This window comes from Mya arenaria, chromosome 13 (genome assembly GCF_026914265.1).
Source record: "Mya arenaria isolate MELC-2E11 chromosome 13, ASM2691426v1".
Taxonomy (NCBI): domain Eukaryota; kingdom Metazoa; phylum Mollusca; class Bivalvia; order Myida; family Myidae; genus Mya; species Mya arenaria.
The window spans coordinates 37,207,513-37,225,641 of record NC_069134.1 but is presented as its reverse complement, the minus strand read 5'-3'; the positions used below and the strand labels follow the sequence as shown (position 1 = coordinate 37,225,641).

Sequence of the window (18,129 nt, the reverse complement as noted above, 5' to 3'; positions counted from 1 at the left end):
TTGAAATTTGAAGGGCTGGGTGAGGTCTGGTGCTCACCAATTTCACCCCTTTTCCAACAAGAAAAACAACAACATATATTACAACTCGCATTACCAGTAAATCGGCCTATTAAAACAAGTCTCTGCTTTAACTGTAGGATAAGACTGACCTGTACGATTTGAATTTTTTATTTTTATTTCAGTACATATCTAATTATGCATGCTAATTATATTTAGGAATTAGGCCTAACCAGGGAGTAGGAATTTTGGTCCAAGGTCTAACGTATGAAACAGTTCCTTAAATTTGTACTTTCGTATCGTTAACACGTTTAAAGAATATCCAATATTGAACGTACATGTATGAACATGCATTATTATAAATACAAATAACATGCATACTTTATATGTTTTGGGGACACTAAATGTATATCATGACAATATAATAGTGGAGCTTCTTAAGAAATTGAAGAAGAATACTCGTGTCGTGTCACCAAAAAACGCCATAAAACGTTTGTCTATGGACTCAATCGTGTTGAACATTTGCAACCTAAATTAAACAAATAAATGGAAAAAAATCAACCTCATATGCGTTCAATACAATACTTATCCAGTATTAAGCTTAACAACATGGTATATTAGATGGAAACTAAATTTAAAAAAAGTCATCATTTAAGAAGTTATCACACATAAGAACTATATTAAGTTCCTATAATAAGGTCAAACTATTTTAATGCTTTATTCGACGGATTTTGACCGAAATATATTGGTGCCCTAGTGAGTGAATGAAAGAACAATCATGGACATACATTTTTACCCTTTAATTGAAAGGGCAGCGGCCAAACTAAAACCATTTTTAACTATAATTAGTATCTTCAATGAAAATCATGAACAGTTATAACTTCATCTTCCCTTTTTAGTGTCATTTAAGTAACCTACAACCTATTCAATTATTAAACTGCTTAAGTCTTCCTGAAATTGTCAGAGACATATTATTACATTTCTAGGTTTGTTTGACGCACCATTACCCCACAACATGGCGCATATGGTATTTAACTGCTCAGTTTTAGATATTCTAATTGACACTTTTTCAAAAATGGGAGCGGTCGCTTACAGAAAAATACATTTTGTTCCGATGCTACTTTTGAAGAAAAACAACAGGTGCGATTAATCTGACGAACGAAATATCAATTCCGTGTTACCTTAATTTATCAAAATTATACTCCTCTAATTGATTTAACTTGAATATTTTTCAAGAAAAATGACTCTTTTAAAAAAAAAAAAATTCTTCTAAGAAAAACACCCAACCAAAAATGCTTATTTACTAAGAAAACCCCCCCTTCCCTACCCCAAGTCATAAAACACTTACAAAACTGGACAGATCAATGACTATGGGAAAAGATGGCGATCAATAGTGCTTTATTGGTAAACGACCGTGCCGCGAACATGTGAAGGCAATAAATGTTGAAAAATGGTGGAATAACATTTTACAGATATTCAGCGGAGTCCTCCGCAAGTCGGTACTGTGATTTCTTGGATTGACATGTGACAGATACGTTGTATGAGATATTAAATTACACTCACTGAGGTAGGAATTTATGTTGTTCTTATTACTTTTGCACTTTTTATTTTATACATAAGTGTAGAGGTGCATTGCATGATCATATTTTTTTTACGCATTGACAATTTATAGCTATATTTTATAAAAACGCCAAAAAATAATGATGTATTTCTAGCATTACATTTTAAACTTATTGATGTCATTGATTGAATTTAACCAATTTTCTAATTATTGAGCGTGTATAATGTTGCTTTCAAATGTCTAAACACAAACGTTATAAGTCGGTTATAAAAGCAGGCATCAATGAGGCATATCTACGGATAATTGAGCCATCTTAAAAACGAGCGTACGACAAAAATCGTAAGACCAGGAAACTGAGATGACTACTGGGCGAGTGTGAGAAATTGAATTAATATTTTAACTTTCAAATTAAAAAAATTAGCCCAGTATACAAATAAGTATAAAGATTTGTAATATCGGTCGTACGATTGTTGATAAGGTGACCCATATGCTCGGTTGAATAGACAAGAAGCTTATAAATATAAAATGCATGCGCCAAACGGACCGTGGTCAATCATAACACTGAAAGCCTGAGTTGGAGACAACTGGAGACTGTTGCATATTAAAAGTCTAAATGTCTGTGTTTGCAGTTGTGAGTTTTTTTAAAGCTTGCGTCTTTTCGCCATAGCATCTGAGCATATCAACTACAAAAGTGTTTGAGAACATGGAAATATAGAAAAAAGTCAGAAAAACACAATGGGAACCTAGTTATTCTATTCAAGCTTGTGTCCTTTAACCTCGTATATTTAACCAAAAAAGTGCATGATTTGTTAACAGCAAACCTAAACTGGTTTCAAATTCGGAATTTCTAGCATTCTCAACAATTTAAATTCGTTTTTATTATATTTTAACCCTTTCAAAGACCTGAGTCTTGCGAGATAAAAGAAGTTATGTAAATTCAAACGAGATACATCTTACAGCCTGCTGCCTCCTACTATGTTCGTTAAGTATTGTTTGTAATCAATTATTTACCATATCGTCTGCAAATTACGTAAATGGAATAGATAGACCAAGCTATCAGATCCAATTCCTCAGATCTTTGTTCTTAGAGACCGTACCAAGACACGCACGCTTGTTTGTGCTTCGTCTCAAAGTTTCAACCCATATATCAAGGACCTCATCATTTTTGTACAGTAGAAACATTACACTCCTTAAAGTCCCATTATGTTTAAGTAATGCAAACTTATTTTTTGACGTACAGTATATCCAAATGGCTTCTCTTATTTTTTAAAAACTAAGTGCAACAAAACCGAAGGTATAATCTAAATTTAGCGCGCACAACGTCACAACGTCATTACGAAATTTGCATATCGCGTGACTTTCTGAATTTCTAAACTTCTGTGTTGCTTTATACACAAATGATTTGCATTTTTTAACTAATAAGTATTTGGTTTTAATAATTTTCCCTGTAATGCATCTGAAAACACTTATATTTTATTATTATTTTACACTATGATATCGGAATTGCATTTTTTTTTTACAATTTTAGTGTTTTGGTGTTAGTGGAGTGCGAACCCACTCCGGTTAAGTCAAGAAAACCGACCCATTCACTACTAGGTCACCAGGGATGGATATTTTGATTTTTTAACAATACATTGATAACATCACAAGATAATGTCAATCAACCAATCGCACACCATCAAAGCCTTAATAAGGCAACCTTTAGCGTTATTAACGCGAATTGAAAGACACTGTTTGAGCAAATATCAACATTTGCTGAAGCCTTGAAGGGTTCCAACTTTTAGCACCTTAGTTTTAACACTCCTAATGATTTGCAACATTTTATTTCGTCATACAAAAATGAGCGATTTACAAAAAAACATGAGCGAGTCCCTTTAATACTAACAATCAGATTTGTATGTTAAAGAAAATAAAGATACCAAAGAGCATTTATATTTGATATATACTAAACGAGAAACTCATAAAGTCACATCACAACAAAGGCAGAACACACTTACATAAAAATACCTTAGAATACAACCTACATCTTTAGCTTGGGGGCTTAATCATAAAGAATCTGAACTCTCGCGGGTGTTTAAAGGTCCGCCTACTGTCACTTATCCGACACACACTCCCTGCCTGTGTATGTCAATGAGGCTGTAATCTTGATAAGAGTTAGATGACGTTATTTATAATGATTAATAACAAGCCCTTCTTAATTACTCAGATTTTAATTGAGGTCCTCTACCTGACTAAGAAAATAACCTCATACAAAAAACATTTAATGCCTATAATGATTTATGTAAATTCATATTATTTTTATTAATTCTTTTTTCTCAAGGCAAACAAGGAAAATATATGCGAATCCTTTCCATCCCACGGGAACTGCATGGCCCTTCAGGAATTGTTTGCGAAACATGAGCGAGTCCCTTTAATACTGACAATCAGATTTGTATGTAAAATAAAATAAAGATAACAACGAGCATCACGTATATATTTGATATTTATATATTGTATATGTAAACTTAGCTCAAAACTGTATCTAGTTCTAGAAGAAGCCAAATGGAATACAACTGACCTCGTATAGGTAATACTCGGACGTCTATTTATCCCAATGTATTTGTTGTTAACGAAAGCCTGTCGTCATCAGTTTGTAATTCATTCTCCTGTAAATAGACTTTACAGAAACCTCATACTGTCATTACGTGATTATATAGTTACTGTGCCAATCGAAACATTAAAGAACATTAAACGAAATTTGTCCCAAATTCATCAAACTTAAAAGCATGATAATGCCAGTTGCGACCCAACTTGGCAGCGTTATTGTTACTATCGATTCAACGAAGCATGTTAGGGGTAGACATCGACCATTCCATTAAAGACATCAGAAACCTGGTCTTACCATGACCTTGTTAGAACAACTATTCATTATTCCAACAATTTCTTTAAGCCAAGATCAATAGTTGCACACCTTAATTAAGAGCAAAGCTACCGGCACTCCGTGTTTCACTTCACATATTAATCGTCTTAGATCAGAACTTTACTCGTAATTACTGTTGTTCCTTTCTGAAAACAGTAATAAAGTTGTTAATGAACAACATCCTTTAATTGTTGTTGAGACGGCATTCAGTGTAAAGCAACCCATTTACAAAATTGGCAGGTTTGAAAAGTTAGTGTTTAGATTCTAGAAGTACTTTTCAGGTTGATCAAACTTGACATATACATTTTGTATGATCATAACATTATACTACATTAAACATCACACTTAAAAGATACATAATAATAGTTAAATTGATACATATTGATTTTCACTCACAGAGCCCAATCAGAGCAAGTTTTCTCTTGCACACCGGAGCATTAAAGTAGGCAAGACTTTTAAATCGAAATGTAAAAATAAAATTGGTCAAAAACGCGATTTTTTTAGGAATTCCTATTTGACTTCAATTGTGATTAAAAAATACTACGCGTCATGATGTCAGTAAACAAAATGCTCTCGGGAAACATGAAATAGTTTCTGAACGATTTTGAACATGAATAAATGTCCTTGTGGAGAGTGAGAGTAATGTTGTTTTCTGTAACGAAACGATTTAATGACTATGACAGCATGAAGAGCCCAGATTGTGCTTGCTACAAGAAACTATCAGGTCCTTTATGTAACAAATTAATCCCTGATGAACCATAAATAAGATCATATTTATTTGTCACTGGACAACGAATTGCATCAGCTGTCATCCTAGTAATTATCCAAATAGGATGCTTTATTTAGCTTGGTGTCTTGTTTGGCAGTTTCATTTTGAATATGCTACATGAAATATCGACATTTGTTTATCTTGTCGAATTTAATGAAGTATAAAAATACTTTCACGATTATTTTCTTATGTATTGCCAATGCTGGCAAAAGCATCAAGATCGTGTTTTGCCAGTGATTTTTGTTGCTGAATATCGTAAGTATACGTCTGTCAATATGCAAGAACTACTGGGCACAAAAGAAATATATAGTAGTTGACAAAAAGACACCACTATGTAATGGTTAAAGATTGTATGTACTTACACAGATAAATGGTGCAGCTCAGTCACATACTTTGAAAAGTACATACTAACAATCTTTAGTGATCTACATACTATTGTGCAAACTACCCACTAACACTGTTTATATCCACCGCTTTAACTGATTAAAATCTGATTGTATTTCAAAGCATTACAATAATTTTAACTCTCTGCGCGAAGATGTGAACTAATTTGTAATTTGCTTTGCCCAGAACTAATACGGTATGCTTATTTGCATTTCGTTTTATACCGGAGGGCAGAATTTCAATCTTGGTAGTGAAAGCTCATTCAATTCTAACCAAGGCTATCCGACATTTGGTCTAACGTTAACAGACAACTGTATTGAACAAGTTTCCAATTATGACACTCTGGGATATGGTTGAAGCCAACTTATCAGAAGAAAACTGCAGATTGTTGCATTTTAAATTTCTATTATGCTTAGCATGCCGCTGTGTGGACTCGTTATTTTATTTTGGTGTTTGTTGCCAGAACTTTAACAACGTCCTTGTTTAGAGCCACAACATCAATGCCTAACATATACTTAACGAGAAACCCACAAGGTCACATCACAACAAAGGCAGAACACATTTACATCAAAATACCTTAGAATTCAACTTACATTTTGAGCTCGGGGGCTTCATCATTAAGAATCTGAACTCTCGCGGGTGTTTAAAGGCCCGCCTATTATCACTTATCCGACATACACTCCCTGCCTTAGATTTTGCGTTGACAATGTGTCAGTCAATAAGGTTGTATTCTAGATAAGATTGACATGACGTTAATAAACACTTTAATGATTAATAACGAGCCCTTCTTAATCACTAAGATTTTTGTTCAGGTCATCTACCTGACTAAGAAAACAACAATCATTTAATGCTTATACTGATCTATGCAAATTCATATTGTTTTAAAGAATTCTATTTTACTCAAGGAATCCGTCTTGGAAAAAAGGAATGTTATTTTTTTCCATCCCAAGAGAACTGCATAGCCCTTCAGGAATTGTTTGTAATCAGTTGTTTACCATGTCGTCTAAAACTTACGTTAATGGAATAGATCCCATTGTGTAAAGAGGACAATTGTTGGTTACAGTGTAAAAGGGTAGCACATTTCACCGATTGAGCACCTAAAATGTATTTTACAAGTGGCGTATTCCCTTTATTAAACACATAAAGCGTTTATTAAAATCTAACTGTTTCATATCTCATTCTTACTCTTTTAAAAAGTCAATCAGCCGGATCCGTGTGTATCAATAGTAAAATGAGGGTGGTGAAAATGTTCATATACAAGCAGGGTTCGTTAGGGCCTATCTAGAATAACATGATATCTTTTATAGTATAAGTATTCTTTACATATTTATTTACAACCAAGAGAAACAAATTGGTATATCAAATACAAAGCAATCTTTCCACATTCAATATTTTATTGCTTAACATGTTTCATTTATCTTAACGTGGTGAATTACAGAAAAAAAAGTTATTGTTTCTGTATTTCCCGTTTTAAAACATATTTTGACAGGAAAACAACAACAATCAAACTCGTATATACATTTGGAAACTTTCCTTCCTAGCATGATTTAGGATGTCTTATATGTCTATATCGGATTCAAATTCGGGATTTCTAACATTCTGTATAAATTAATACCGTTTTTATTATATCTTAACCCTTTTAAAGACCTCAGTCTTGCTAAATAAAAGAAGTTATGTAAATTCAAACGAGATACATCTTACAGACTGCTTCCTCCTACTAGGTTCGTTAAGTATTGTTTGTAACCAATTATTTACCATATCGTCTGCAAATTACGTAAATTGAATAGATATACCAAGCTATCAGATCCAATTCCTCAGATCTTTGTTCTTAGAGACCTTACCAAGACACGCTCGCTTGTTTGTGCTTCGTCTCAAAGTTTCAACCCATATATCAAGGACCTCATCATTTTTTGTACAGTTTAAACAAGCACATACACACTCCTTAAAGTCCCATTATGTTTAAGTCATGCAAACTTATTATTTTGTATGTATATCCAAATGGCTTCTCTCATTATTTTTAAAACTTTTTAACCCCAAGAAAAATAAGAAATGCAATAACAAAGTGCAACAAAATCGAAAGGGTAATCTAAAAAAGTATAATCTAAATTTAGCGCGAACAACGTCATTACGAAATTTGCATATCGCGTGACTTTCTGAATTTCTAAACTTCTGTGTTGCTTTATATACAAATGATTTGCATTTTTAACAAAGAAGTTTTGGTTTATAATAATATATATAATATATAATAATTTTCCCGGTAATGCATCTGAAAACACTTAAATTTCATAATTATTTTACACTATGATATCGGAATTGCAGAAAAAATACAATTATAGTATTTTCGTGTTAGTGGAGTGCGAACCCACTCCGGTTAAGTCAAGAAAACCGACGCCTTCACGGTCACCACGATTTATAAAACAAGGATGGATATTTTAAATTTTTAACAATACATTGATAACATCACAAGATAATGCCAATCAACCACTCGTACAACATCAAAGCCGTAATAAGGTAACCTTTAGCATTATTAACGCGAATTCAAGACAATGTTTGAGCAATTATTAACATTTGCTGAAGCCTTGAAGGGTTCCAACTTTTGGCACCTTAGTTGTAACATTCCTAATGATTTGCCACATTTTATTTCGTCATACAAAACAGAGCGATTTACAAAAAAGCATGAGCGAATCCCTTTAATAATAACAATCAGATTTGTATGTAAAAGAAAATAAATCTATCACGAAGCCTGTCATCAATTTGTAATTCATTCTCCTGTAAATAGACTATACAGAAAGCGGATTACAATACAAGTCATACTGTCATTACGTGAATATATGGTTACGATGGCAATGGAAACATTAAGCGAAATGTGACCCAAATCCGTCACACTTAAAAGCATGATAATGCCAGTTGCGACCCAACCTGGCAGCGTAATTGTACCTATCAATCCAAAGAAGCATGTTAAGGGTGGCTATCGACCATGTCATTAAATACATCTGGTCAGAAACCTGGTATAACCATGACCTTGTTAGGACAATTATTCATTTATTCATTCCTTTAAGCCAAGATCAATAGTTGCACACCTTAATTAACAGCAAAGCTACCGGCACTCCATGTTTCTCTTCACAAATTAATCGTCTTAGCTCAGAACTAAACTCGTAATTACTGTTTGTTTCCTTCTGAAAATAGTAATAAAACTGTTAATTAACAACATTCTTTAATGGTTGTTGAGGCGGCATTCAGTGTAAAGCAACCGATTTACAAAATTGGCAGGTTTGAAAAGTTAGTGTCTAGTCCATTAAAGAACTTTTCAGGTTAACCAAACTTGACATATACATTTTGTATGACCATAACATTATACTACATTAAACATCACACTTAAAAGTAACAGTTTTATTGATACATATTGATTGTCACTCATATTGCCTAATCACAGAAAGTTTTCTTTTGAACATCGGAGCATTAAAGTAACATGAAAAAGTTTCTGCTATTTTGAACATTATTAAATGTCGTTATGGTGAGTGAGAATAATGTAGTTTGTGTAACGTTACGATTTTAATGATGATGACAGGCATACAGAGTTAACAAACAAAATGCAATAATAAAATTGAATTACGAATTCTCCTCAACACTACTACAAGATATATGTGCAATGAACAATGGCAAACTATTTTTCATAAGAAGAAAAAAAAAGAAAAAAATGTAGGTGGAGTTGAAACTTAAATAGAATGTATCTCTTAAATTTAAACAAAATATTTTTTTTATGAATTGAGCGTATCTAATTATAGTAGAGGTGTCAGTGCTACACATTAATTTCTGAAACTTTAGTGTGAAAAGGCTTACACAAGTGTTATCTTATGTATTGCCAATGCTAGCGAAAGTATCAAGTTCGTGTTTTGCCAGTGAGTTTTGTTGCTGAATATCGAAAGTTTACGTCTTTCAATATGCAAGAACCACTTGGCACCAAAAATATTAAGTAGCTGACAAATATACACCACTATGTAATGGTTAATGGTTTTTAGTATGTACTTACAAAAATAAATGGTTTGATGCGACTCATCTTTATTTAAAGTCGGGTATGTGTTAACAAGAAACATTAGCTCAATATGCTATTTTCCGACATGAATAACAAACATACATACCATATCAAAAGAATATCTCATGACCTTGCGACCTGGAAATAAAAGCATATAGGGTAAAATGAACAAATATTGGAACAAGTACAAAAAACTGTTCGTTATCATATTCATGCATACAATTACAAATAGTAAATTGGATTAGAGCATTGAAAACAGTGTAAGTACATACTTACAATCTTTAACATTTTAGTGGTCTACATAATCGTATGTAAACTACCTCACACCGCCTAATCTAATTAAACTCTGATTGTATTCCAAATTCCCTTTATGCCAATAATTTTAACTCTCTGCGCCAAGAAGATGTGCATTAATTTGTAATTTGCTTTGCCCAGAACTAATACGGTGAGCTTATTTTCATTTTGTTTTATTCTCAGAGGGCAGAATTTCAATCTTGGTAGTGAAAGCGTTTCAATTCTAACCACGGCTATCCGACATTTGGTTTAACATTAAAAGACAACTGTATTGAACAAGTTTCCAATTATGACACTATGGGATATAGTTGAAGCCAATTTATCAGAAGAAAACTGCAGACTGTTGCATTTTGAATTTCTAATTTATTGAGCAAGCGGTTGTGTGGACTTGTTATTTTATTTTGGTGTATGTTGCCAGAACTTTAAGTCCCAGTTCCAGTTAAGAGTAACAATGTTAAGGTCTTACACACACAGTGTGTGTGAATACCACGTGATAAAATGCGTCACAAATGCTACGTCGACACTATTTTGCTTCCAATAAAGACTTTAATCAAAGATAACTTTCTTATTTATTCATCATTTTAAATGAAACATAGCGCAGTCTACGCCACCCTAATTCGGCCTTTTACCAGAGTTTGATTGAGAGTGTCGTTTCGTAAAACACTTCGACGAACGTTTTCACAATACGGCCGTCTGACTGAGCACTGTGAAAACATTATATTGGAAACAGGTTTGTCGAAGTGTTTTATGAAATTAATCACCTTATCAAACTCCGGGAATACAACGAAGGCTTGGTTATTTAAGTGGCATAGACTGCCCTTTGTTTCTTTTAAAATGGTGTAGTAAAAGAAAACTTATCTATAATTTAAGTCTCCATTTAAGCCAAATGTTGCCTTCTGATGTAGCATATATGACGTAATTCAGCACGTGATATACACACACTGACACACTAAACGAGAAACTCACAAAGTCACAACACAACAGAGGCTGAACACATTTACATCAAAATACCTTAGAATATAACCTTCATTTTCATCTAGGGGCCTAATCATAAAGAATCTGAACTCTCGCTGGTGTTTAAAGGTCCGCCTACTGTCACTTATCCGACACACACTCCTTCCTAGCATGATTTTGGATATCTTTTTTTATGTATTTGTTTAGTTTCATGTTAATAATATCTGTCACGTGTTCCCGTTCCGGATAGAAAAATCCGACCCGAGGGCACCTGCGTTGCCAGGTAACGAGGCTTGCCGAGTTACCGGCTACGCAGCGTGCCCGAGGGTCGGATTTTTCTATCCGGAACGGGAACACATGACAGATATTTTTTCTAGCATACCTTAAATTACACTTTTATGTGAAGAAAATAAGAAAGCACGTTTTGTACATTTCACCAAAAAGCGCGTGCGATGATGTTTACTGACGTCATGACGCGCAGTAATTTGTATTCATTGCATACGTCAATAGGTTCCTTCGCTATCACGTCTTTTAAGGGTTATTTTGTTTTGTTTTTAAGGAATATTTTTTGTAAAATTAATGTTAATGGAACTCATCTATTTAAATCTCATAACTATGGTTACAATAAGTGTTTAATAAAAGAAATTGAAAGTATTACGTCACAGCGCGTGACTCATCTGGCATGGGGAGATGCCAGATGGAGTTTTCCAGCACGGCTGAATTTACCAGAAATGCCCATCCGGTGTGCTAGAAATATATATATATATAATCTCAAGGTAAAATAGATCTTTCAATTTGTGGTGTTTTCTGGAATGGCTCGATTTCTGTGATCTTTAATGACCGGCAACTGTATGAACAATAACGTATGTGCGGTTGATAATCGCAAAATGGCGAACATAATGGCGTGTTCATGTCCTTTTGTGAAACACCATTATCATTTCTAGGTAATATTTGAGCTCGCGGCTTATCGACAATGTTTGTTACTGAATTTCATGCTGTATTAATATGCGTTTTTGAATAATTGTTTTTGTTTTTGTTTGAAAATAATCTCAACACCTCTTACACAATTAAATCTGATCCACAAATTACCAAGCACGTGGTTTTCAACTAATGAAACCAAACCACTATAATTAATGAAGCCTGTCGTCAATTTGTTTTCATGTTTCTCTTGCGAACCTTCTGAAAGCTGATTACAAAACTTATCATAAAGACACATGTCATCATATACAAATAAGCTTATAATACCGATGGGCATGAACACTTTTTAAACCTAAGTATGAACAAGCTTTTCGCAAATTAAGTGATCAATATGAATGGTTGATTTATATGTAAGGATTACTTAAGAAACTGAGATGCTTGTCATCAACTGCATAATGTTAACAGATAATACAATGCAAAATACAGGGGCAAGCCCAGTAGTCCAGAATACAAAAAACAAATATGTTTAGGGGCACAAAGCAAGGACCCGAACGACAATACAAACCAAAGACCATAACCCAAACTATAGACACACATATATAAACACCAAAAACAAGTTTTCCTGATATTGATACATAAGTTTTTCTAATTCTAAGAGAAGTAAGTTTTTCTGGAATGGCTCCATTTCTGTCATCGTCTATGACAGGCAGCTGTATGAACCATAGCGTGTGTGTTGGCGATAATCGCAAAATGGCGAACAGAATGGCGTGTTCATGTCGTTTTGTGAAACACCATTATCACTTCTAGGTTATACTAGCTCGCGGTTTATGGTTATGGACAAGAAGATTTTCATGCTGTATTAATATGTGTTTAAAAAGGACAGGACAATCATTGCCATTGGCATGAGTTATACAAACATGGAATACAACACCATTGTCAAAATTACCTATCCAAAAGTTTTCATTATTAAATATTTTCTCGAGATTTTTCTGCTCTTTGACTCGATCCAAATCATTCCAATTTATTAAACGGAAACTTACAATTCTCAATCTTTATATTTAGAATTTATTATGTGTAAATATTTATAATCTTATTGAATGAATCTCGCTTTTGGTAACTTCCAAGCATTCCGATTTTTTTTCAGTAAAGCGATTTTTTTGCGGGTGTGGTTTGTTTGTGGTGTTTGTACGTTTGTGTTTCCCGTTAAGTGTCGTTTGGACCCTTATTGTGTTCCTTTTAACAGGGTGTATGTCTGAATTTTGACCAGGGTGTATGTTTGAATTTTGACCAGGGTGTATGTTTGAATTTTGACCAGGATGTATGTTTGAATTTTGACCAGGATGTATGTTTGAATTTTGACCAGGGTGTATGTTTGAATTTTGACCAGGATGTATGTTTGAATTTGGACCAGGGTGTATGTTTGAATTTTGACCAGGGTGTATGTTTGAATTTTGAACAGGATGTATGTTTGAATTTTGACCAGGGTGTATGTTTGAATTTGACCAGGGTGTATGTTTGAATTTTGACCAGGGTGTATGTTTGAATTTTGACTGTTTGAATGCTGACCAGGGTGTATGTTTGAATTGCTGACCAGGGTTTATGTTTGAATCCTTGACCAGGTGTATGTTTGAATTGCTTACCCGGGTGTATGTTTGAATGCTTGACCAAGGTGTATGTTTGAATTGTTGACCAGGGTGTATATTTCAATTGCTGGCCAGGGCATATATTTGAATTGCTGACCAGGGTGTATGTTTGAATTGTGAATCAGGGTATATGTTTGAATTGTTGACCAGGGTGTATGTTTGAATGCTTGACCAGGGTGTATGTTTGAATTGCTGACCAGGGTGTATGTTCGAATTGCTGTTGCTGACCATGGTGTATGTTTAAATCGCTGACAAGTCTGGCCTATTGCGAGAGAAGAAATATATATATATAACACATTTTTTAGCCTGCACAATCGCGTGGGAAGGTATTTCTCTTATCAATTATTTACTATAGCGTCTGCAAATTACGTAAATTGAAAATAAAGACAACAGGATGGGGATCTATTTACTTAGAAACCTCGCAAAGTGAAGCTCCTTAAGTTACACCTCTTTACAGCAACTTTATTATCTAAAGAAAAACAACTTTGTACATAATCACCCCATAACAAATAAACAGCATTAATAGGTACATGTATAATTATGTAATATATTGTAAACTGTACCTCCATGCTGTCAATGTTATATATCTTTCCCATATGACCAATAGCTCCCTACACAGAACTTAGGTTTTGGGTCTCCTTAGCTCCCAGTACAGTTTTCACTTTATCCATCAACCGTTTAATGCTTTTTGATGACCATGCCATTAGTTTTCTCGTTGAAATTTGGTCATTGTTTTTGTGACTGGCAAAATTGGCTTATTAACGTTTATTGTTCATTTATTATTAACGCATTCTATTGTGTGTTCATACTGTGTGAACATAGGAGGGCACGAATACAAATTCACACACGACTTACTTCATATCACTCCTTACTGATAAACTTAAGCATACTGCGGTTGAAATTTTCGATAAAAAATAGGATCCGACCACAAAGAACGCAAAGGTTTTGTGAAAAAACCATCGAATTAAAAGCCGTACATTATCAGTTGCTGTATTCGACATTACTCTCCATCCAGAGAAGCACGTTTACTATTGCTATCGTCCATATTATTGTAGGTTCAAATTCATACCATTTCCTTGTTAGGTCAGTTGAAACAGCCGGACTTTAATTAGCAAAGATCGATACAGTAATTTCATAGTTACACCCCTTTATAATTAAACCGATGTATTATTACGGAAATTACTCTAGGGCAACTGGAAATCAGTCTTTACCAAGTTATGTTCAGCTATAATTAAAACTGAATAATCAAACGACTTACAACTCGATTTTTATTCATTGCATTTCATCATAATGATAACATAAAATAGTTTCATGTTATAATACACGAATCATAAATCTGCAATCAATACACAGGCACTTGTTTGCCCTCTCCTCCCCCCCCCCCAGTCCGTCATAGAAATGAAATTTAGAAAACTTATCTTTTAAATCAGAAATGTATATAAAAGAAGGATAGAGCTCCGTTAAATTCAAATATGCAAACCTGACTCGAATGTTTTCATCAGCAATATTTATTACCATATTCTATCAAAAAAATGTCCTTATGGATGGACATTATGCCGTATTTACTTCATATAACATATATTCAAGTAAGCCTGCACGCCATCAAAACAGTCTGGTCTGCTTAATATAAATAAATCAGCCTTTTGAAATTCGTCTTGATTTAATTTGAAATCCCAGATTACTTATCCTTATTGGATTGATTGTACTGTTAGCATGATTTGAACGAGATCAAATCTTTATTTCTGAACTGGTGATACTCGTATGATTGTGAAACCGAATTCATTTTGGAATTTAGTACTGGTTGAAAATGGCACTATATAGCGCGCACATTTTCAACGCTATGTGTCTAGTTCACTTAAGGAATGAATTGCGGGGTTGATGTCATTATCGGGGTATGAACGCAATTGGGTTGGTCAATGTGTGTGGAGTCCGAAGGACTCCACGCGTACTTTGACCAACCCAATTGCGTTCATATCCCCGATAAAGACATCAACCCCGCAATTCACTCCTTATATTTACACCAATAGTTCATTATTTCTTTCAAGAATTGTTAAAAAAATAATACTTGATTTCATTTAAGAAAACCTTTCAGTTATCCGTTCTTACCCATTCTGTAAATAGAACGACCCGACAATAACCGCAATCATTTTTTTCAAATGACGTCACAATAACGCGGGAAAAGATCAACCACTTGAAATCACTTTAAAACGTAAAATTGAAACACTTCTGGTACCAATATATTTAAAATATAATAAACTAACACTTTTAAAAATGTTGATCTATATTTTACGGGACCTGCAGAAACAATACAACCTATAACAAGATCAATAGCTTTCATGTATATTGTTATGCAATGAATTACGATCCGAACATATCCGAAGATGTTGCGTTCATCGATTGATGAACACAATTGCCGAAAGGCAGTTCATTTAAGGAATGGAGGTTGAGGTGTAAATATTGGATATAAACACAAATATGCAATGATAGCGACGTTATTAATGATCTTAATAAAACAATCTTTGAAAAAATACAGAACATTAAATCGATAAACATCGATAATATCTCAAGAGTTCTAATATACTATCACAGAAAGATTATATTTTTTCCAATCAAGAAGCTACTTATTTCCGGCGATGTCAACGTTTGTAATGTGACTGTATTCCTAGGATGATAAGGGCAAAATTAAAAACCTTATACCGCTGTGATAAAAAAATATTAGATTCAGTAAGTTTGAGGACGAATAGCTACAATTTATTAAAAATAAATAAATTTGAGTCGCCCCCTGAAACTGCTTTTTTGAAACTGCTATTTTGAGACTTCCCCTAAAGCGTCCCGTCGTTAAGCCACGCTGTGGAATTAGGCGTCAGTCGCCACTTGCAAAACAAACAAGAGTGCGTGAAAAAGAACGGCCGCTGAATACCCAGCTGGCAGTGTTACCCAACTTTATTAATAGCTGTACTTTATAATTTGGTACAATATTTGGCAATTTTATTTTCGTCATTTAAGTCTAAAAACTGACATTCCACTTTAAATTCGGCTTGCCTTTGATTCAGACTTGATACAGATGAAAGATCAACCAAATGACTCGATATGTGTATACACTCGTATGATCATGATATCTGTAGTATATCGATTTTACTGAGAGAGGACAAAAAAGGCAAAGTGAACGAAAACTTGGCTGATCATCAATATTGATGCCTGGACATCGAAAACAATTGAACATCGAAAACACTTATGCCTTAACATCGAAAACAATTGAAAATCAAAAACAATTAAAATGATGCATTTTGAAATAATCTGAAAAAGATGAACACAAAATCACATGTTTGCACGACAAGCTCTGATATGAATTGTAAAAAAACAAGACCTAAAACATTAAATCATTTAAAGTTTGTAGTGTAGGTGGATGGTAAATGCAGACCAGTGTCATTATAATTATGACGTAGATGAATATGCCAAAGAAACGTGCCAGCAAACTTTGTACTTTTATGTATAGATAGTAAAAGTTACAATTGCCTGCTCACAGCATAATTTCGGGGTATCTGACCCGGCGTCTGAGAACATAATCCCAGATGTAGTATATATAAGGAGCATGCTGCTTGTTTCGTACCATATTACATCTTATTTCAGATCCCAGATACGATACTCACGCAATTTCACCGCTTTGATCTCACTAATGATGTGCATAGAAGTGCATAGAAATTTATTAAGCTAGTAGTAATGACTTTGTTCATGCCAAAAATTGACTGTTATGGACTGTTTATTTTATAATTAAAGAGAGTTTGATACAATTGCAACGTCAAGATTTCTTGACTCTAGTAATTTTGAATACATATTTTACTTCTTTAAAACACAAAAACTTTTAGATTAATTTCCCATCAACTTCAAAACAATGAAGAATAGCGCAAAAATAACATATAAACTGATAAATCAAAACCTGATAAATATCAGGTTTTATTATAGGTTTAAAATATACTTTCAGACGAGCTAGAACGTACGCACGGTTATTCTGCAAAAGTTGTGTCAGCTTATTATAAATTAAATATAGAAAACAAACAACAGCACTAAGTTAGATCGATACGTATCGATTGTATTCCAAGAGGACATTTACAATATCCTACCAGAGAAAAGTCTTATTCCATTTTTACTCATCAAGAAACTACTGACTTCCGGCGATGTAACGCAACTCTTTAAAGTGTTTGGCTGATGAAATGGAACTGTGTTCCTGAGATGATAAGGACAAAAAATGGAATCATTATACCATTAGGACAATGCCACATTTAATTAGTTTGAGCACGAACAAATACGACTGAGAGAGGACCAATAGGCAAAGTGAAATCAACACTTGACTGATCATTAATATGCATGTAAAAATCGAAATTAATCAACATGTTTTTGTAACGACCTGGAAAAAAAGAACACCCATCTCATTTATCAACCTTATCATGTTTATCCCAGTGCTATATATCAAGAAAAAATGAAGAGGAACACGTAAACATCATTTAAAGTTTGGGTGTGGCTAATTAAAGTGATATCTTTTTTTAAAATCAATACATACACATGTATAACACACATAAATGTTGAGTGATAAACCTTTAACACTTGCCATATAATGCATTTATGAAAAATGTATATTACTGACAACAATATTGAAACCGTGTATGTAATAGCTAAACC

The 18,129-nt window shown here is 33.8% G+C and overlaps 1 protein-coding gene across 1 annotated transcript in view; it reads left to right on the top strand.

The window, feature by feature from the left end:
* Positions 1-1,428: 1,428 nt before the first annotated feature.
* LOC128214815 (uncharacterized) overlaps positions 1,429-18,129 on the top strand; it is a 52,995-nt gene continuing 36,294 nt past the window's right edge. The window contains exon 1 of the mRNA XM_052921483.1: positions 1,429-1,564. The gene's annotated coding sequence lies outside the window, so the exon portion shown is untranslated. The remainder of the gene's footprint in view (positions 1,565-18,129) is intronic.